Source organism: Lissotriton helveticus, chromosome 6 (assembly GCF_964261635.1).
Source record: "Lissotriton helveticus chromosome 6, aLisHel1.1, whole genome shotgun sequence".
Taxonomy (NCBI): Eukaryota; Metazoa; Chordata; class Amphibia; order Caudata; family Salamandridae; genus Lissotriton; species Lissotriton helveticus.
The window spans coordinates 547,525,215-547,547,501 of record NC_136067.1 but is presented as its reverse complement, the minus strand read 5'-3'; positions in this window follow the sequence as shown (position 1 = coordinate 547,547,501).

The window sequence follows — 22,287 nt, the reverse complement described above, 5'->3', positions numbered from 1 at the left end:
CCTCCGAGTCAAATATACTGAACTAAAGATCTGAGAGTCACTTATTTAAATACTTCGCAAAGGAAGGACACCTAACATTCATTAGAAGAAATCGTCAAGAAGAAAAACCTTTTGAAAATAGAAAACATGTTTATTATTTTGTGGGATCTTCAAAGGGAGTAAAGAGAGCTGGTTTCACTTTCTGTCGCAGTTTTCTTCTGCCCACGTGTATTAGGTTAAAACAAAGCTAATGCACATGTATTAGTGTATTTACTTCAAGTAATGTTGCATACTTGTGTTTATTTCTGACAATCATATTTAACCGAATCACAATTATTCCTACCTCGATATAGCATACATATGTGTACAATATCAGTATAGGAATTAGATCCTTTTCACTTTATTTGAACTTACATCTTCTTATCCTTAGAATGTACTGTCTGCAAAAAGAGCCTTCCTTCTTTCCTGCAGCACAATCCTAATGTTTACTGATGTGGCCCCACAAAAATGTCACTAGGTCTGAACCACACGCTCCAGAGTTTTCATTTTGCCTGGATTGACCCTTCCAGAACAAGACTAAAATTATTCTCCTTGTAAATGTGACCTTGTTTACTCGTGATGACTCATCCTCAGAGCAGGGTTTGAAAGATTTCACTTTGGATTTGGAATGATAAATGATAAAAGAGAGCCTGGCACCAGAGAGGTTCCGTTTCGTGAGCAGAAGCACTTAACAGCTTCCTTATCGATGGTGGCAAAACCAATCTGTGTGTGCTTGGAGTGTTTTTTTTTGTTTGTAATTGTAAATTCTCTGCATGCTCTGTCCACATGCAGTTTTTGTTAAGGTTACAGTTTTCATTCAGTAGTCATGTACACTTACAAAGCCAACATGGCCATTCATCATTTGAAGTAACACACAGCTCAGTAACTGCTTCACTTTTAATTTGACATTAAATTTAATTAAGCTTCTTCCGAGATCCGCAGTTTCAAGGATGTTCTGTTTCTGTGATGGGCTTGTGTACTGAATTTGACAAACTCAGAACTTCACGCTGCATGAGAAATCGGATTAATGCTAGTTGCTGTTGTTTCTGATGCGTGTGTCAAACGTTCTTTCAATGCTGATGTGTGCATTTTGGTAAGAATCAGAGAAAAACTCCCATTACCTCTATGTCCTTGTCGCATCCCACGCCGTATCCAAGTAATGAGTTGCAAAACACATTAAGAAGAAAGCTACTTATTGTAAAGGCAAAGCACATACCGTTCATTACCAGTTCCTGTCTCGCATGCATCCTGCATATTTCATCACCGCCTCTATATGCCATGAACATAGAATGACATTACACATACCCTAAGGAATAAGCTGCCCGTGCCCCTAAGTACATGTTGCTGCAGCTGAAAAAATCAAACATTCAGCCCAGTAAAGAGATCTAGGTTAAAACATCATTATTTTGCTCACTACGCCACCCCAGTTTGGACCCAGCCATATGCAAATCAGTCTTCACATTCCTCAGACTAAACAAATCTAGCCTTATTTTTCAATAATGCTCTCATTACATGTATTTTGTCTGAACACCTGTCAACAAACTTTGAATAAAATTCAGCCGAACCCAAGAATGACCTTAGGGTCATCCTTGGTTTTGGGTGACGGAGCACTGACATTTGCCTTCACAAACTTTTCTGTAGGTTTTAGCCCATGACCACTAATTCATGCCCTAAGCATGTAACTTTTTTCCTGCGAATTTTCACTTAGACACTTCAGCAGTAAGGTCTTTCCGATTTAGAACTTGAAGAACCATTCGTAATATTTATTCATGTTCTGATTCTGTTGCATCCCACAGTGAGGATATCATCTTGGAAAAACACAATGCCAGATGAATAACCAAACAGTTGAGACAACAATCTCTGGAATGCCGCAGTGGCTAAACCAAAGGGCATACGGCGAAATAGAATGCATCCAAAAGGAGTACAGAATGCAGTGATACTCCTACTAGAGGGATGCATCAACATGTGGTGATAAGCACATGATGGAAAACGATTTGGCCCCTCTCATGAGGGAAAGAGTCCCGTCAAACCTGGGAAGTGGAAATTGATCAACGACTGTGCTGTTATTGAGGCACCTGAATTCCACACATAATTGGATTTTACTGCTGTTCTATTGGATCATGTTGCCACAACCAACTGTGAAATCGCTCAGACGCTTCAATGGGATCAATAGGAACATCCTTTTGTAACTTATCTAGTTCAATTTAACTTCCTCCATGACTATAATAGGAACAATACATACTATGTGAATTTTTGGTGTGGCAGTCAATTTCACTCGAATATTTTGGGTTAAAACTTTAAGTTTTCATATTTTGCTACTAAACACCTTTCTAGCTGTCCTCACCATCACACGCTACTGAAACTTTTTCAGAACAGTTTGGGTCAAGTATTTTATCCAACAAGTAAAGTCAAGAGATACTTTATTGGGACACTAAAAGCCATAAGAGCATTTTGTAAGAGAACAGTGAATAAAAGATCCCACATGTACATTTAAAAATCCAAATCACGCAGGTAAATAGGCTTAAACCAACAGTACAAACAAGTAAAATGAAAAGCTAATTTTTAAAAGCCAGCACTAAACATTATAATAAACATAAAATACAACGGGTAAAGTGCAAGAGTAAGAAAACTTTAACTCAGTAGATAGACTAGGGAGTTGACATAATGGGCACAGGGCAGCACATATAGTTCACAGAACACAGTTAACAGATACAACCTGGCTACTGCAGAGACAACTTCTTCCTATACTTTGTGGCCCCTTTTAAAAAGGTTGTGACCCCAAAACAAACCAGAGAAGAAAGTATTTGAAGATATAGTAATGCAGGTCTTACTTTAGCAAATTGATAGTTTCTGAGCAGTGGAAGTATAAACCTTTTGCTTTGGGGGTCATGAAAATCACAGAAAAAGATCAAATGTGGAGTATCCTGCTCAGAACAATTGTCACAAGGGCAGGGTTTTGGAGCACCAGGTTTTATATAGCCTTTGGGAAAGGCTAATAACCAGGGTACGAGAGTCAATTGGAATCTGGTTAACACAAAGTGATGGTGTGCTTTAGTGACAAGCAACAAGTTTGGCTGTACCTGTGGGCTCAGACTCAGTGCAACACCCCTTCTCAAAGTGGGCTTAGCTGGCTCATTACCGTCCCTAAGCCCCTGCCTTTTGGCTAGAAACTGTTGTTTAATGTCTTTAATAGCTACCGGGCCTAGGGCCCTAGGATTAACATACAAGTCCGGGCTGCCTAACCATTTCATTTGCTCCATAATATACTTTAGCCAGGGGACACATGAGGCTCCCTTGTGTGCAATGCAGTCCGTGGTGATAAGTTGATTTAAAGTGGGGGTGGGACAAGCCCAGATTCCCAGCCAGTGCAACAGCGGGAATATAGATATACGCTACGCCCAGTTCCTCATGTAGAATGTATGCCAGAATAGTGGGGGGATGGCACGAAGTTTGTGTATGAATTTATTTTCTGCCCCCTGGATGGCCCTCACGTCTTTGTAACCCCAAACGACAGACCCATATGTGGGCATGTAGTGTAGTTCCTATATTCCCAATAGGCTCGGCGCATTGGAATAATATATTCAGCAGTGTAGACGTAGGACTGGGGTTATATAAGTCTCTACTGATTATATTAGACTTAAGTTTTTGCCAGCTAGCTCAGAGGTCACTAGAAACTTTCTCCAATAAACGAGGAGGAGTTTAACCTCCCTGGATAGACAAGAAGGGATTAGCTTCTGACAACCATATAACATGACAACTTTGCTCCCTCAGAATAAGAGTGTATCTCTAGAGTCGTGTGAAAACAATAGACAGCTATTTCACTCAGTCAAGTGTGCATACTTAGTTTACCCAGAGTGCAGAGAAAAGAGAGACGGGCGTTTTCAATAAAAGGTGTAATTTATTGAGCAGTCTTCTTCCTCATACAAGAGAAATGAATTGCCACAATTGCAATAGTCATAGTAAAGTAAAGTGCGTACAGTAAAAGGAGGATTATAAAATAATACTGTAAAAGCATTGATATGGTTTCTTAGCCATAAGATACTTTAAAATAGATAGAATATATACATACTTATATACATTGACTAACATACTCAACTGGTGCTTCTAAATACGCCTACCCCGGTGTACCTGACCTAAGCCTAATACGTGGGAAGGAGTAAGTAAGTAGCAGTTTAAGTTAAGTTTGTTTTTGCCAAGAATCTGAATCAAGAATTCTCTTTAAGGGTTTAGTCAGCTCCGTACCTGGGTATTAGAAAGCAGGAGGTCTTGTATCTCTCTCTCAGGACTCGATATCCCAGTAACCCGCGAAGGTATCTGGAAACACCGGAGCTGGATTTCTCGGCAGGAGAAAAGACAGCGTCTCTCTCAGTGCGTCAAAAGAGGAGGGGCAGCGTCCGTGGGCTCTCGCATCAGCTGGGCTCTCGGGCAAGTAGATAGCTGCTCTGCTCCAAAACCACCACCGTCTCTTTGCTTAAGGCAACGTTGGTATATTCATACCTGAAAGGTGCCGGTTTTGATGTAAGGTTGGACATAAGACGTCAATAAAGATGTCACTAAGAACTGGCCGTTCTTACAGTGCTTTACAGGAGTTCTAGGATGATATCAAAACAAAAGCAAGGGGGATTTCCCAGGTTGCTGGAGGTTTGGATTGTTTAGAGAACTCGTTGTGCTTTCTAGGGGGCCGGGGAAGTAGCCTTGCTTAATGTGACAGCATGTGCTACGACTGAATATGGATATGATTATTATGCCGTTGTATGGATATTATTGATTATAACCGGACAAGGGCATAAAATGGGAATATCGGTTTAGGCTCCTGGATAAAACACAATACCCACTCCACGATCTAATGTCCATCATTACTAAAACTAAGCAATAGTAAACATTTATAGGTGCATGTGTATTCCAACCCACCCCAAAATAATTTTTTTGCATTTGAAATGGTGTATGCGAAATACATGAAAATGATATTGGTACTGTACGCTTTTCAAGCAGTGTAATCATTCAGTTAAAACAATGCATATATATGATTAGCTGAACGATTTGCGAAATTTACACATGAAATGGCTCTTAATACAGAAAAGAAGGTCGAGACCATTCCATCACATATAAATACAGTCGCTGTAAATGTGCTAGGGGCTGAGGTAATATATTGTCTCTAGAGTTCCTAAAAATAGAAGCTCTGTTCTCTAACAATAGTTCTACTTTAAGCAGAGTACAAGTGCCAGAAAAAAGGTAAATATTTTGGAATCGAAGAAAAAATATTTTTGCTTTCAGTGGGAAAAAATAGTTCCAAATATTTTCAGTAGCTTTTGTTTATCAAAGCTGAAGGCCGAATTCAGAGTTCAGGGAACGCTGTGTGCTCGTTTGCTTAAAAGTTATTCTTTTTGTTCAGGGGAGAACATCATTTCAGACAGACTTGCAAAAAAGTGATCTACCGCTTCAGGTGAAAGTTCGACCAAGTTGGAAAATGCTGCATCTGTGCAGTCTCGAGCATGATTGCTATCGTCGATGTCAGGATCAGCAATGCTCACAGAAGGTCGTACCTGGGTGATGTTGCTCTCATCTCGTACTTCACTACCCCCTAATCGTAGTGGTGAAGTCTCAACGAATGCCGTCATCAGAATGGGTAGCCGCTGGGGACAACACGATGCATGAGCCGTTACAGGACTTAGCAAAGTATCTGTATCCAATGGTACTGCTGATGGTAGTGTAAAACAGACGTCCAACACGCATTATTCTCCGCATAGCATACATCGAAGCACAGGTAAGATGCAATTCTGCCAGATGGGTCTGAATGAAAGAAACCAGGTCATATTAAGATCCCTTAGCCGGGCTAATCCAAGGACTTTAGTTATGCGGTCCCGATAGCGTATAGCTAGGATTGTTTCTTCCATCGTTGCTGGAGTCTTGTCTGCGACTTGGCTTGCCATATCGAAGCAGAAGTAGCAAAAATAAAATGCCTGCTATGAGTCCCAACAGAAGTGGTAGGCCGCCAAAGACAGAATGGACAAAATTAGGAAAAATGCCCAGAACTGTTTCGAAGGGTGTTAACAGTCCCGAATATATATGTGGGATACCACTGGTATCAGACATATTTAGGATTTGCCTTAGCATTTCTGCGAAATGCACTGGGCAATTTGATGATAAAAGGGTATGTATCTCCGCCGTTGTCCTTGCAACTTGCAGATCATACGTTTCTTTTGATGATGTCAAGGGCACAGTTGTCTGTAAAAGAACAGACTTCATTCTGCTTAAAGTATCAATTTGAATAGAAGAGATATTAAAAAAAGGCCAAATTTTCGCCTCCGTGTCTGGAGTGCTGTTTGGATACAATACTTGCATACAGCAAATGACCATGGAACTAACGCTCACAAGATAAGCTTTTCCTGCTACCATGCCACAACAGCTGTGGTCCACTATTAGAATATAACTCCTGTTAGAAAGCCGTCTAAAGAATGGTTCTATTTGTGTTGCAGGTGTGCCATGCTGGTGACATGAAAGGTTATTTGAATTCCCCTCACAGGCCCCATGCAGGTTAATACCATGACACAGAAGTATACCGCTTAGTGATTGTTTACAATTGTTACCACTAAGAAATACATTCTGTTTCTTTTCACTATAACATGTCTGTGTGTAAGGCAATTTCCATGATGACTTAATGTACCCGTTACCCAACCTTTCATACTGGCCTGCTGGTATATACTCTTGACAGTATTTAAATTGGAAAGTTGTTATCGGAATTGTTATTATTCCATGTATTATCCATTCAATGACAGGTCTTTCTGACATTGTCAACGGTAATCTCTCAAGTTTTTCAATGCTCAGAATTGTATACTCTGCTCTTTTTTTGTGCCAAACTGATTTGTGTATCAGTAAGGTTAAAGATAGAGAATAATGACGTTGTGTTGATTAAACGCCAGGGCGCGTAGCCTGAACGAAGATTTTGCAACGTCCAGCCAAGCTGTACAATAGAACGTAATTGGGACTGACCGTGTTGTAACATTAGTAAGTCTTTCTCTTTTATATCAATAGCAGATGATACAATACTGTCCAGTGAATATATTCTGGAGAACAGAGTCATTAACCCATTGTCCACAACAGAAAGTGATTTTTCCAAATTAATACGGTCAATTTCCCATATTTTTTCTGCTGTTTCAATTTGCTTTTCTTTCCAAGCTTCATTGTAAGCTGCGTATATACCGGCCGCTATGAAACGTTTTTGACGCTGTTTGCGTGGTCCCATTATGAAATCACGCAAGTCCGCACCGTCTTTAAGTAAAGTCAAGCGTTGCTTAATTTCTGTCAGTGTGGATTTCTGTAGCCATTCGAGGCAGAGTTTTCCTACACTGTATGTTGTAACTATCCCTGGATGTTGTCTCTGGGAGTATCTAGGGTCTGGCCTGGTCATTTTGAACCCCTGTATTTTGTTCAGGAATCTATCTTGACAGTTATTTGTGTCTGTGGGCCAGATCAACCATTTTTTCCAATCAGGATGTGTTCTATTTTGGTTAAAAATATGGGATACGTCTATCTCAACATCTGTAGTGCTATTACTGTCAGGTGTTGGCTTTGGAATAGACGGCTTGTTTAAGTCTTTAATTTTGGCTAGGCCAAGACAGGTTGTCTGTTGAATTGTGTCATTCAAGAATATAATTTGTTCTGGGATCATGCAGGCTCTAAATAATGCTTCTAGACCTTGGACCTGCCAATCTTTGGTACCTCAGATGGTTTTTGTTTCAATGTTGTTTTTCCAAAAATCAAAACCAAATGTAATAATTTTTTCATAAAATGTTCCTGAATAGATTAATTTAGTGTTTGTCAGCATTGTTTTCATTCCTGTCTTATTTAACATTTTAAAGTAAAACGTTCCTGCGTCACTTGTATTAAACCCTGAGAAGTATGGGAATTTCTCATAAAATGTTTTCGAACTGCCCTTTGGTGGAGTTGCACAATGTTCCCATTGATTATAATTAAAAACATTTCTAGGTTGAGCAGATTTATGCAAGTAATGATGTGCAAAGTGGTTGTAGAAGTACATTTCTTCATAATTTGATGAACCCTGTAAATAATCATGTTCTGTAAATTTTGCTGACATTACTAAATCTGACATCATATCATTAATACTTTCAAAGTCCCAATCATCAGAGAATGTACTCGGTTTTACAAAGTCACTTAATGAAACCTTAAATTGGTGTGGATATTTCAAGAGCTCGACCGGGCCATAGATTTCGTAATCCGTTTTGTCCCATGCTACCCCACCGGGTATTGGATTGGCTGTGACATTCACTGATGATTGTTTTTTTTTCTCGATGTGAGATGACTTGTGAGGCTTTAGGACCAAGTTGATGTTCTGACTTGCTGTGTCCATTTTACTGTATTTTCCTTCAAAAAAAATTCCCAAACAAAGAACCATGATGAGCCAAAGCAGGAGGAAAAGTACACCTAACACAATCCAAAATTCAATCCATGGAGAAATCAGATAGGTTTCTTTGAGTTGATGAAAGAGTTCTGTTACTTTGTCTTTAAATGTTTTTGTTGTTGGCTGTTCTTCAGGCTCGCTTGGATCCTCAGAAAAGTCATCGAAATTGATGAAGTAGCCGGATGCAGTTCTGTAAATTGTTGGAATCGCTTCAGGATTTTTATTTGCTTTTGCATCTTTTGTTTCATTAGCATAGTCTGAGGCTACATCGTTGTAGACAGGTGTTTCTTGACGAACTGTTGTAATTTGGCTTTCAAGTGGCACAAGTTCCTTGGCATTGTTGCATAGTCCTTTTTTATTCACTGCAGGTTTATCAAATGTGATTAGTCTCTCAGTTTGAACGTCTTGTATTGTAGCAAGTTTTGATGTTCTGCTACAGCTTGGGAGTCCACTGGGCCTACTACTTATTATTGGCCACATGATTGTGGTTTTACCAGGTCGATGGATACAACTCTGTTCTCCTTTTTACCAGCAAGGGGCGGTAGTACAACTGATCTTGTTTCGCTGACAGCTAAGACAGGTACTGCTTTTCTGTAAGAAGGCCCAAATTCCTTCTTCACCGCGATCTTCTCTCTGACCAGATCCCCAATTTTTGGAATCCAGACAGGCCTTGCTGGGACAGGTGGTTTATCTTCAGTGGCTGTTGGCTATTGTTTTAACTTTACGTTGCTCAGGCCTTTTCTTGTTTCATTTAAGTCCTGTAAAATAGCCAAACGATCTTTGATATCAAAGCATTTTTCTTCTACCACTGAAGTCTGACTATCTAAGTCCTGAATATGCATTCTAGTCCCGAACAATAGTTCATACGGGCTGAAACTTTTCAGAGAATTTCTTGGCAGATTATTAAGACTACGTTGGACACTTGTTAAATGTTGGACCCACCCATCACCCGAACCTAATACCCTCGCCGTTATAGATTGCTTTATGTCTCGGTTTTTTCTTTCCACAATCCCATTTCCCTCAGGATGGAAGGGACAAGAGTACCGCAACACAATGCCCATGCTGGTCATGGCCTCCTTATAAGCTCGAGAGCTGAAAGCAGGACCATGGTCAGAATGTAGCATGCCAATTGCGTATGTGCCGATAAAGACTCGCAAATCTTTTATAACAGTTCTGGCGTCAGCCGAGCGCTGGGGCCACATCCAAATGAATCTCGTGCAGGAATCCACTGTGACCATGATATATTTATAGTTGCCATCCCTTTGTAAGGGACCACAGTGGTCCAGGTAAACAAATGCTAATGGTTTATCTGAGATTAGAAGGGGCGTTTGCGCTGGTAGTTTCACTGTTGATACTTTCATTCTTTGGCATATCTCGCATTCTAGAACATAGTTCCTAGTCTGTTTTCTCATACGTGGCCACCAATATCTCTGTTTTAATAGCGATATTGTGGCAGAAACGCCAGCATGTGCAGAAGCCAGCCCATCGTGTGCCGCTGTAATTAGTCCTAACCTGTGTTCCATGTTTGGAATTGCCCTATCCCCCACTCCAGGGATTCGAGCAAATGGAACCTTATTCGCATCAGTTATGTATGAGTACTTTACTGGAAAGCCTTTCGGGAGTGATTTTATATCATCTTTTACCGTAGCACTGACAGCTTGCATTATATCGCTGTCTATTTTCGTTTTTGACCGGGTGATAGCAGCTACGGAAGCCGTTTGCACAGCTGCCTTCGCGGCCTCATCAGCCAATGAATTCCCCGCAACATGAACGCCATCACGTTGATGACTCAGTGTATGTATCACGTCAGTCTTTTGTAGTTCTTTCTGTAAAAGAACTACTTGTTCCCAAAGCGCTTTATGCTTGATTGTGCCACCTTTTGCATCTTTGAAACCGTTTTGAACCCAGTTCTGCAAGTATTCATTATAAGACTGAACGCAGTAATATGAATCGCACACTATTAGTATGGGGAATTCGCGATCGGTATTTTCAAGCGCCATCTTAAATGCTAGTAGTTCAGCTCGCTGAGCTGTACAATCTCCTAGAGATTGGGTTTTAGTGACCAATGGTCTAAATTTTCCTTCGTGCCAACGACCTTTAACAATCGCGCACGCAGCACTGTAAGCTTGTTTACTCCCAACTTCGGGTTGTGCTGATCCGTCTGTATATATTATACAGCCGTAGTGTTCTAGAGGCAGGATTTCGGTCGGCAGAGGACATTCATATTCATATTGTAGAAATTCTTGTGTTTTCAAATTAGGATCAAATTCGTATACTACGTCTGTTGCAGCAAGAGAATTAACCCATTGTATCCATCTAGGATGTAGTGCTTTAGCATTTGGAATGCTTGCTTTGGTTACCGCTTCTAGGGCTGGTATTGGTGTAACGATTATTATTCATTTACCTTGTGCTAGGGCTCTTTCTTTTGCTACAGCAGTCTGAACCGCAGTTAGAATTATTTCAGTTGAACTGAATTTCATTTCAGCTTTTGTGTACAAATGTGATTTGTAAGCTGTTGGTACCGTTTCTCCCTCATTAGAGGTCAGGTACGTGAATCCGCATCTTCCTGGGATGACTCGGATTACAAGGTAGCGTGTGTTATCGCGAGTTTGCAATTTTGTTTTAGCTAACATGTCTGTTTGTAATGATCTCAAAATTTCTGTGTGTTTTTGAGTCCAATTGATTGGGTTAAAATCTGGTTTTATTAAATCATAGAGAGGTTTAACCCTCTCTGCATAATTTAGAATGTAAGTTCTTCCGAAATTCAGGAAACCTAGTATTGATTGTAAGTTCTTCAGCGTTTTTGGTGCTTGGAGTACAGCACATTTCTCTAAGAAATTGTCCACTAGGCTTTTGCCTTCACTTGATAATTCATATCCTAAAAACAGGACAGTTAGATGGGCAATTCGTGACTTTTTAAATTTGAATTTGTAACCCTCTGCTGCGAACCCAAGTATTATGGTGTTCACTCTTTTCAAGGGAGTATCCAAGTCATCATCTGTCAGATAGATGTCATCGACATATGATAATGCCTCATCGTCATATATTTGTAGTAACTCTGTTACTCTTGCTGAGAATAATCCTGGGCTATTCTTGAATCCCTGTGGGAGTCGACAGAAATTTTACCGCGACCCCATTATTGAGAAAGCGGTCAAATACCTGCTTTCAGGTGCAATGTTTTGACAAAAGAATCCATTAGAGATGTCTAATGTTGTTTTGTATTTTTTGCGCACGATGTTATTCATTAGTGCTGCACTGTGTGAGTTTTGTACTGCAAATGTTTTGCAAAACGAGTTAAGGTGTCTGTAGTCCAAAACTAGACGATATGAATCATCTGGCTTGGAGACAGGAAACAAAGGATTGTTCATTTGAGAGGTGCATGTTTCAATCACCCCTTGGTATTCAAGTTGATCTAAGATCTCCCTGACTTGCTTTTTAGCTTCTTGTTTTATTGGGTACTGCCTTTGTGCAGTTGGTTGACATTTTAACTTGATTTTTTGAGGAGGAGAGTCCTCATCCCATCCTACATGATTTTTATATAATGCAGGAGCTTGGGCTACTGCCCATTTTCTTGCATATGTATATTTTCTATGAATTGGAATATGATTTGAGAAGGCAGGCATAATCATTTCTTCGCCATGAGGGCACTCCCTGACAAACTCTGGTGGCCAGTCTTTCTCAGCTAAAAGGATGTCATAGCCTTTGGAAAGGTTATCCCAAAATAGACCTCTTACTTTTCTAGTCTTATCTCCCTCTATACGTAATGTTATTTCGTATATTTTATGAGGTTTGCTAACTCTGGTATCTGCAGTTTCCACCTGAATGTATTCATTCGTGTTCACTGTCTCCAGATGATTCATCAGGATCTTGCGAGCTATGGTCACTTCTGCTGCACTGTCTAGCATTGTCTGGGCCCACTCTCCGTTTTTCAGTTGTGTCCTCAGTATCCTCGGCATGTTTGATTATTTTAATACTGGCTACCTTCTTTTTTGGAAATTGTAATTTTTTACTTTGATGAGCAGGTTCCATGTCTTTGGACTTGACGTGCTCTTCCCTGTGTTCTGACCGTCCTCTTCTTTCCGATTTCTGCGAGGAAGTCTGAAAAGATCGAGAGGGACGTGTTTCAATATCTTGATATCTATCAGGTTTCTTTAGAGTATCCCTATTTCTAAGGTTGTATCTTTTCTCAGAGGGCTCCCTCTGGGGAGACTTGTGTCCTTGGTCCGGAGATCTTTCTCTCCGCCGAGGAGACCTTCCTCTGGACTGGAATCTTTTTTCTTTTGGAGTGGATTGTTTATTTCTATCCTAGCTCTTTTGGAGTGTTTAGATTATTTTGAATAAATATCTTTTCTGGATTTTCAATTAGTTGGGGTTTTACTGGTTTCCCACCCAAACTATCGCCACCTAGTTCTTCATAGGATTTTTCTATGATTCTGGCAAGTTCAATTGGTTGGTCTGCTATATCTGTTTCTTTCAATTTCTGGCGGATCGCCACAGATGCTGCTTCTCCTTTTATGTTTGCTAATAATATAGCTGAGACCTGCTTGAAGTCTTTCAGTAGTTTCATACCCAGAGTTAAAGCAGGTTCTGGACCGTATTCATTTTGAATCTGTCTTAGTACATCTGGTATTACCGCCATGGACGGAACACCATGTGTTTTTGTGTAAATAGTAGCAAAGACTGTGCCCCAAGGGTCACAGTCCTCCACATGTGGTGCGATCCCCATGGGAAGACAGATAGTCAGAATTCTGTGTTTCTCAGTAGGGGTAGTATCCGGAAATACTGCCTCTATTTGAGTGATTTTTTGTGCTAACCAGAATGGAATTTGTTCCCGTTTTGCGGGTACTTTGCCCAGACATGATTGTATGTTCTGTGGTGTAATTTTGTTTGTGTTCCCCTGATGAGGGGTCAGCTGTGGAATGTTAATAGCTGGTTGGACTGTTGAAGTCCGCATTACATATTGGACTAATTGTCTATGTATTTTAATCAGTTGTTTTAGCTGTGCTAAAAGTTCTGGTACTGACATTTTTTCGATGTCGGGATGTGGTGTGTAGCTGGCTAGAACCGGCCACGTTGCTCCTGGTCTACCTAGTGGACCGAGCCTGGTGATGTGATTATTATGTTTTAGGGTGCCTTTAAACCAGAGCAGGTGCTCTTGGTATTTTAATGGGATTTCAACCTCCTCGAAAGGAGTATATTCATCCGGAAGTTCCTCTATTTTGTAATAGTGGAAGCCGTGTGTGACAGCGTTTGCTGCTGGAAAGGTTATCCATGAATAGAATACCTCTGTCTGACGATATTCATGGGCCTCAATTACGAATACGACTATTCCACCTCTTGGTGTTAGTCCATTTTCTATCAGTTTAAGAGTTATAGTTCTTCTTATGTTGACCGGAATGAGTATAACATTCGGGTCATTCTGTTGGAGAGCTGTGTCTTCCAACAACAGTTGAGACGCTGTAGCATCTCTTCCTTCGTCTCCATCAGGCATCTTACTGACAGAAGGTTTTTTGGTTGCAGATCAGGTTTCAAGGAAACAAAGATTAGGTGCACAATATTTTGGTATCCTTCAACGTTGACTATACCAAAAACTATACATAGAAATCTCTTTCTACTAAGTTCCAGCGGATTTTAACCTTTTACCCACTCCAGACGTCTTTTGGAGTATTTACGGGAAAAAGGGTCTGTGTGAAAAAGCACGACTGAGTTACTCTAACGTCTTGCGTTAGATTTATCGCCTTACCAAACGTTGGGCGCCATGTAGTGTAGTTCCTATAGTCCCAATAGGCTCTGCGCATTGGAATAATATATTCAGCAGTGTAGACGTAGGACTGAGGTTATCTAGGTCTCTACTGATTATATTAGACTTAAGTTTTTGCCAGCTAGCTCAGAGGTCACTAGAAACTTTCTCGAATAAACGAGGAGGAGTTTAACCTCCCTGGATAGACAAGAAGGGATTAGCTTCTGACAACCATATAACATGACAACTTTGCTCCCTCAGAATAAGAGTGTATCTCTAGAGTCGTGTGCAAACAATAGACAGCTATTTCACTCAGTCAAGTGTGCATACTTAGTTTCACCAGAGTGCAGAGAAAAGAGAGACGGGCGTTTTCAATAAAAGGTGTAATTTATTGAGCAGTCTTCTTCCTCATACAAGAGAAATGAATTTCCACAATTGCAATACTCATAGTAAAGTAAAGTGCGTACACTAAAAGGAGGATTATAAAATAATACTGTAAAAGCATTGATATGGTTTCTTAGCCATAAGATACTTTAAAATAGATAGAATATATACATACTTATATACATTGACTAACGTACTCAACTGGTGCTTCTAAATACGCCTACCCCGGTGTACCTGACCTAAGCCTAATACGTGGGAAGGAGTAAGTAAGTAGCAGTTTAAGTTAAGTTTGTTTTTGCCAAGAATCTGAATCAAGAATTCTCTTTAAGGATTTAGTCAGCTCCGTACCTGGGTATTAGAAAGCAGGAGGTCTTGTATCTCTCTCTCAGGACTCGACGTGGCCATTCTCCCATCTGGGAGGGAATCGTGAGGAAGGGTTTATTGGTGACCGACTTTTTCATCTTATGCACTTCAAATAACATTACGGGAATCATTTCCAGTATGTCATCAGAACTCAGTACAGACTTTTCTAATAAGGACAATATGGAGTTTAATTTTTTTTCAATACAAACAAGATATTCTGAGGGCGCACCCTCTCTCTCATTTCCCCATTTCTGTTGAGAATCAGGCAAAAATACATCATGTGCAGACTCCATAGAGTTACCAATCAGGTGCATTGTACTACAGTATAAGAGAGGCAAAGAGAGACACCTAGGAGAGGAGCTTACGATTGGAGTGTTTTCTCCCCTGTAACCATTCATTAACCGATTGTCCTAATACCTACAGTCAAAATGGTCATCCTAGCCCCTTTTTGAGCTTCAATGTCAATGTCCGGCAGTGTAAAATCTTCCCCTTGCGGTGACTCTTCACATAGATTTGCCTTCTCCACCATAGGAGCGCCAAGGCGAGCATCCGATTCGCCGACCCTGCCTGATCACGGTATAATCTTGATTATGCTGTCATTCCTTGACTGCTTTGTCCTGTTTGATAAAATGACTGACTGACTCTGCTGGCTAGTTATTAGCTGATTCTGCTGACTAGCAAGAAGGTCAGAATGCAGAGGAGGGCCGGAGGGTACGAAAAACAGTTGCTCACTGGAGCCATCCTCCAGTCTTTCGGTAATCTGGTCCAGAGGCCAGGGCCCTCTACTAGACTGCACCTGACACCCCGCATAACTCCCTTGGAGTTCCAGCGAACCCGCGAGGGGCAATGAAGAGGAGGTTGAGGAAGTTGAACGCTTTACAGAATAAAAATTAAAAGTCTGGCCTTCTTGGACTACAGCTACCACCTCTGGGTGAATCCAGGGCAATTTACGGAAGCCAGTTATAACAGGGTGGGATTTATAGAAGAGATGCTGTAGGTGTCTAGTGCCGCTAAACGATCTTTTCAGTTTGTGACATGGGGCCATATGTATCAACATTCCGTTTTGCGATTTCTAAATAGCGAATGACAGCATAATCAAGATTATACCGTTTTTTTCTGTAGCCCAAGGGAAATCTCAAAATGGTATGTATGCAGAAAATCGCTTTTTTTTGCGATTCCTTAAAATTCCTTAATTGCGATTAGCAAATTGCTAATCGCAATTAAGGAATAATTTCCCATTCATTTCTATGGGCCAGGAGGCCCATAGGCATGAAGGGGTAATTTGCGATTCGCAATTTGCTAATCGCAAATTGAGAATATTTTCAAGGGTGCAGGGGTGTCCAAAGGACACCCTGTTGCACCCCTGAAATCTGCATGGGTGCACATGTGGCGCACATTCATTGCCTAAGGGCATATATGTGCGTCACATGGCACTTTGAAAAATGAAAAAATATGCATTTTGAAAGGAATTCGCAACTTACCACCAACTAGAAGTTGGCGGTAATTTGCGAATCCTTAAGGCCAATTAGCGATTTTTTTGGGCTTCTTACATTGCATTTAAGGAATCGCAAAATTTGCGATTCCTTAAATGCAATCGCAAGATAAGGAATCGCAATTTCTGCGATTCCTTATTTTTCAAGCATATTTGCTTGATACATACCATTAGTCCAAATTGCATTCGCAATTCGAATTTCGGCGTTTGCGAAGTCAATTTGGCTTGATACATATGGCCCTTGGTGAGGAGGAGAGCACATGCCCTGAGCGCAACTTCCTAGAAGCCATCACCCTCTGGGTTTCGAGTTTGTCTGGTTTATTACTGCCACCACACAGTTAAACAGTTGAACAGTTGAGCACTTGATCACTTAAATGGGGAGGGAGAAAAGAAGGGAGGAAGGGAAGGAAGAATACAAACTCTGGCAACAGTGCTTATAGATCGCTCGTCTTCTGTATATCAGTGTTCAAGGCTCACCTACCCACCAGCCTTTTCCCTCGCTGCCTCACTGTTTCACCACTCCGGGCCCGCTCTTGGCCCGAAATTCCACTTAACACTTTATTGGCATTGTATAATAAAGTTCAGACCGTGGGGCAGTTACCGTGGTTGGCCAGTACATGACCAGGTGGCCAGTAGATGGCCAGTAGATGACCGGGCGGGTCCTTACAATCCGTTCTCCGAGTGGAAAGAAGCGAGACAAGCGGGGACACAAGCTGGAGCTGAACAGGGGACCACAACCACGCTGAATAGGTAGAACAGCTCTCACTTCCACTCCCCCCTCACCCCCTCTCCCCGCCTCACCTCCGTGTGCAGGTGGAGTCGATGATCCAAGTTCCTGCGCCGTGACTCAGGCTTGTGACTCAGGTGCTGCTGCCGCCTCTGTAGAGGGAGGGGCGGGCCGTAGGACAAAGGCAGGACTCGCCTGACCTCTCTGTCTTGTCCCTAGTCCAAAGCGTCTTCTGCAACGCTCTGTGCTGCTCAAAACTGTAATGTGTGAGGTCTCACTTATGGTCTTGAGCAGGTAAGCACCTCTGCTCACTTGCTCACTGGAAAACACGTGGGCCCGATACAGGGGAAAGAGCAAGCAGGACCTCTCTCGCCGCCGACGACTAAAGAGCGCCTACAGCGCTGGTCTCCCTCGACCTTGGAGTGGCGTCAGGCTGGCAGGCTAGCAGGCGATGAATGAAGCAGATGAAGAACTGAAGAAAACAAACACTGGGTGTCGCTGAGAACTGCCGCTGCACTAACAAGGCATGAAACACTGACAAGACGGGGCAGGCGAGGCTGTGGACTATGACCCCTGCTCGGACTCGCCTCTCGCCACCCCTCACAGTGCTGCTCACGCTCACTAACGCTCACTAGCGCCCCCGGAAACAGGCGAGATTGAATACATACACATCATCAGTTTTTTTGACTTAACTCATTTGGTTGTACACACTGAGTCCTTGAGAAGTCAGGCAATGCATCACAATTCTCTCAATTCTTTCTGGTGACAGTATACTCCCATTGTCTTCTAGTGTGGCAATGTGATTTAAAAGTACTCTTTCCGCTATGCCCACTTAACCATAGGCTTCCCAGGATTAGTCAAAACCTATTTTGGTGTATAAGTTAATATCAGCATTTTTGGTGCTGGAACTAGCTGCTTCAGATTCCATAGTTTCTGCAAACAAGAGTGCTAGTCGGGATAAATAGAAAATAAAGTAGCAGAAGTTCTCCCAATATGTATCTTTTACTACAGTAACAAAATCTAATCATCATATAAATCAGTCACAAAGTGTGCCTGAGCCATTAATAATTATAGTACTGCACAGTGCCTCTTACAGCATGTATTTAGGCACTGGATTCACAGGTGTTTGATTATCACCATAGTATGCTCTACAGCTGAAGAATTGATCAAAATCATTACCCTCACAGGGAGGTTTACTAGTTTCTTCTTCACGCTGAGGTAAGTCTGGTGTAAAGATCGAGCAACTGTTTAATCAATTTACTCACTTCACTCTGGTTAAAACCTCAAATACCATGCAAGCCATTAAAATACATTTGGGCATCCCAATCCAACAAAATTGCCTCCAATGCATTGTGTGGCATCAGTTTCCAAATGTTATCAGGTTTGTATCAATAACAAAGTGAGCACTGTTAAGCATCTCTTTCAATAGCTAGTGTCCCTTACACAGCTTAAGAATGTAACAGAAGATAACACACTGAGGACTACCTCAAGAGCAGGGTAGAGGTAAGAGAACCCAGGCCATGCAGCCAGAGAGAAAAAATAAGCCCCCTTGAAATTTCCTCACAGTGGGAGGTCTGGCAAATTCCAAATATACACCTCACCGCACGCATGCACCACCATCACACCAAAAGAACTCCCGTACAATGAAGCAGTGCCTGCATTAGAGATGTCACTGACAGGATGTCCAGTAATAATCCAAAACTCAACAATAATAAAATTAAGGGTTCTGGTGGTCGGTAAGAATACCTCCCTATGGACGGAACTACAGTGTCTCAACTACTTAGGTGACCTACCCACTCCTTAAAAGGAAATAAAATGTCTGGGCTTCTGGATTGACTGCCACATCACCATGGAGGTTAAAGCCATGAAATTACCTGCTGCCTGGAATTGGCCTACTTACAACACTAAGGAAGTTCTGAGTTGGCTTTTTTTGAGTCGCTCATTTGCCTACCTTGCTCTGAAACTCTGGAACTCGCTACCCCCAGCACTGGCTTCGATTAAAGAAAAATCCAAATTCAGGAAATCACTCAAAACATACTTTTTTAAATAAGCTGCTTTTGTTTCAGGCACTGTGTGACAGACTTGACCCTCAGTGTTGGGAGGCCCGTCGGGTAGCCATGTGCTTTATAAATCCTTAGCATAACATTGGATAGAATATCCTAACATGGGAAGGCTTTATTATACTTTAATAAAGCCTATCCTTTCACAGGAGTGAACTAAAATATTCATTCAAAGTATGGTAATGTTAATTACAAGAAATTTGGTAACTTGACAAGGTTCATTTCATATAACTATTCCAAGAAAATAGTTTTAGAACTGCTTTCCTAAAGTTACCTCAAATCAGCCCTACAACAGCATCTTCTGAATGGTCACAATTTATCAGGCTAAGCCAAACTGCCTTAATAAAAGTAACTCTTTTGCCAGGCCTAAACCTTCCTTTTTAATACATATAAGTCACCCCTAAGGTAGGCCTTAAAAATCCATTTGGCAGGCTTAATTGTATTTAGAAATTATGACATGTTTTTAAGTTTGACATGTCCTAGCAGTGAACCCCTAAATTCGGTTTTCACTACTGTAAGGCCTACCTCTCCCATAGAATAACATTGGATTACCTTCCTATGTTTAATAAGTACTAACGTTTGATTTGAAACAGGTAGAAATGTCATTTTTAGATTTAAATGAATTGCAATTCAAAACCTCCTTTGATGGTAAAGTCAGTTTTTAAGTCACAGTGTTGAAAATGCCACTTTTAAAAAGTTGCCATTTTCCTGTCGTAACTATTTATGTGCCTCTGCCAGTGTCCTTGGTCACATGCTTATGAATTACTCGTCTGTTGGAGTTAATGTATTCCTGCCAGGCAGTGAGACATAGGGGACTGAGTGTAAGAAGGGCGGGTCATCCTTCCTGAAATTCTAAGTTAGAGCTGTTCCCCACCTCACTTATATTTCAAAGGACTGCCTCCAGCCCACACACATAGGAAACTGACTCTAGTGTTTTGTCGCCCCAGACTTCTTGAAGCCTTGAGGGGGGAAATGAAGAACTTTCCAGAACCAGAAGTAGATGTAGCTCTAGAAGTGACCACCACCTCAAAGGATGTCACCAGGTATACATATTGGATCCTGAGAGCAATTCTTAAGTAAAATCCTGGACCAGTGGAAGACTTCAGAAGGACTACCTGAACCCACAGAGGACTGCCCTACTTCTTCACGTCTGTCTTGCTCCCTAGAGAACTGTCCTGGTACCACCAAGGTACTTCCCTTCTGCTTGAGGCCTGCCTTGCTCCCCATAAGACTGCCCTGTTGCTTGAGGCCTATTTTGTTGCTTGATCCCAGGCTGACTCCAAGGGCTAGTTGGCTGGCTTCCTGTGTGAGCTACAGGGACATACAAGCTCTCCAGAGACCTTGCTTCTTGTACCTGACCTCGGCTGGATTGAATCTTAACCCCCAAATAGGTATTCCCCATGTCCTGGACCATTGGAAGTGGTGTTAAAGGTGATGCTCCTGCCAATCCCTAAATGTTGGAGGTTTAGAAAAATGCCACAAAAAATTGCCAGAGAATCCCACAGGAGATCAAAGCTTATTGCCGGTTGGCCTGACTTAGTGGTAGCTCACACTACGTTCTTCTCTGCCGCAGTAAATCCTGTTCAGCTGATTCTCTCAGAAGAGGTATCCGGCCATGTGAAACTCTCATTGACTACTGCTTGCAGCTTCATCCCGCTGGAGTTTTTTTGACTTCCAAAAAAGTGACAAAGTCTGGAAGAAGAACACTGCAACTTCATCAGGTGGCTTCCCGACGACCATGTCTCCTCCTCGGACACTGCCAGATGCCTTGCCCTGCTGAAGTTTATCTTCTCAGCAACTTTTTCTTCAAATTTCTTCTAAGTCCGAAGGTAATCCAAGCCCAGCCCTATTCCACACTGTATATCCAAACTACATTCCAACACGGTTGCCCATAACTTTTGACTTTGTCCTGGTCTTATGCAATTAGATTCCCACATTTGCCACTTTGATCTTTTAGATGCTCATTTTTACAAACAAAAAATCATAAATCTTGCTCTACGAATAATATTTTGGCGCTCTGGCGTCAAATTATTTATTAGATTTTCTCTATTTTTCCGGTGTGGGATTTTTCTTGTGTTTTATTTTCACATTATTACTGTTTGAGTGCTGCAAAAATACTCTGCACATTGCTTCTAAGTTAAGCCTGACAGCCTATGTGCAAATTTACCACAGGATTAAACGCAGGTTAATTTAGGGAACTTTTGCGGTTTACCCTGACAGGAATTGTCGCTGCTGCTTGAGAAGGGTCTTTACCTCCCAATCAAAAACACAATTTTGTACAGTATGTATTTGATATTTTTATAACACAGATCTAGCCAAAAGCACCATAGGGGCCAAAGACAAGCATAACCTCAACGAGTGATAGGAGAGGTAGCTGGTCTGTGGTTGAGTGTTTTTGTAATGTTCTTTAAAGATGTGTGTTTACAATACTTTCCTAAATTGGAGCCGCACTGGGGTTGTTCTGATGTATATTGGGATGTGAAAAGATCTTCTGCCTTGTTTTGTCTTCTTATTTCAATTTCTCACTCCACAGTTTGATGGTATCCTGGCTGCTGGTGTGCTGGGAAAAACAGATATGGTGATTCTTGAGACACTTGAGAAAGATAAGTGAAAATGCTGGTCATGATGGCTGTTTAAATGATGTAACTGGTTTTGAAGATGATGCACGGTACAAGGGGAGACACTGGATTTCTTTCAGGATGTGATCATATTTATTCAGTTTCTGAATGTGATGTTCTGTGGCATGTAGGGTGCCCTGAAGAAGTGCCAATATGTAGTCATGGAGGCCATGAAGCTGCGCTTGTGTGCCATCTAGAAGCAAGAGTGTGATAGCTTGAACTATTGTTCTGAAATCGAATTCTGGAAGAAGTGGTTACAATTTCTTTAACAAGAGTGCTGGTACCATGCCACCTTTGCATTTTTGCCAGTGTGTTACTCAATGATGAAGTTGGTGTCCAGGGTAAATCGAAGTGACTTGCGTTCAGTTTAAATGAGGGTTAGAAGCCATCAAAGTTCAAGACATTGAGCTGGTTTGTACTGTTTCTTATTAGAATACTTGTCGAATTACAGGAATTCTGTTTTTGT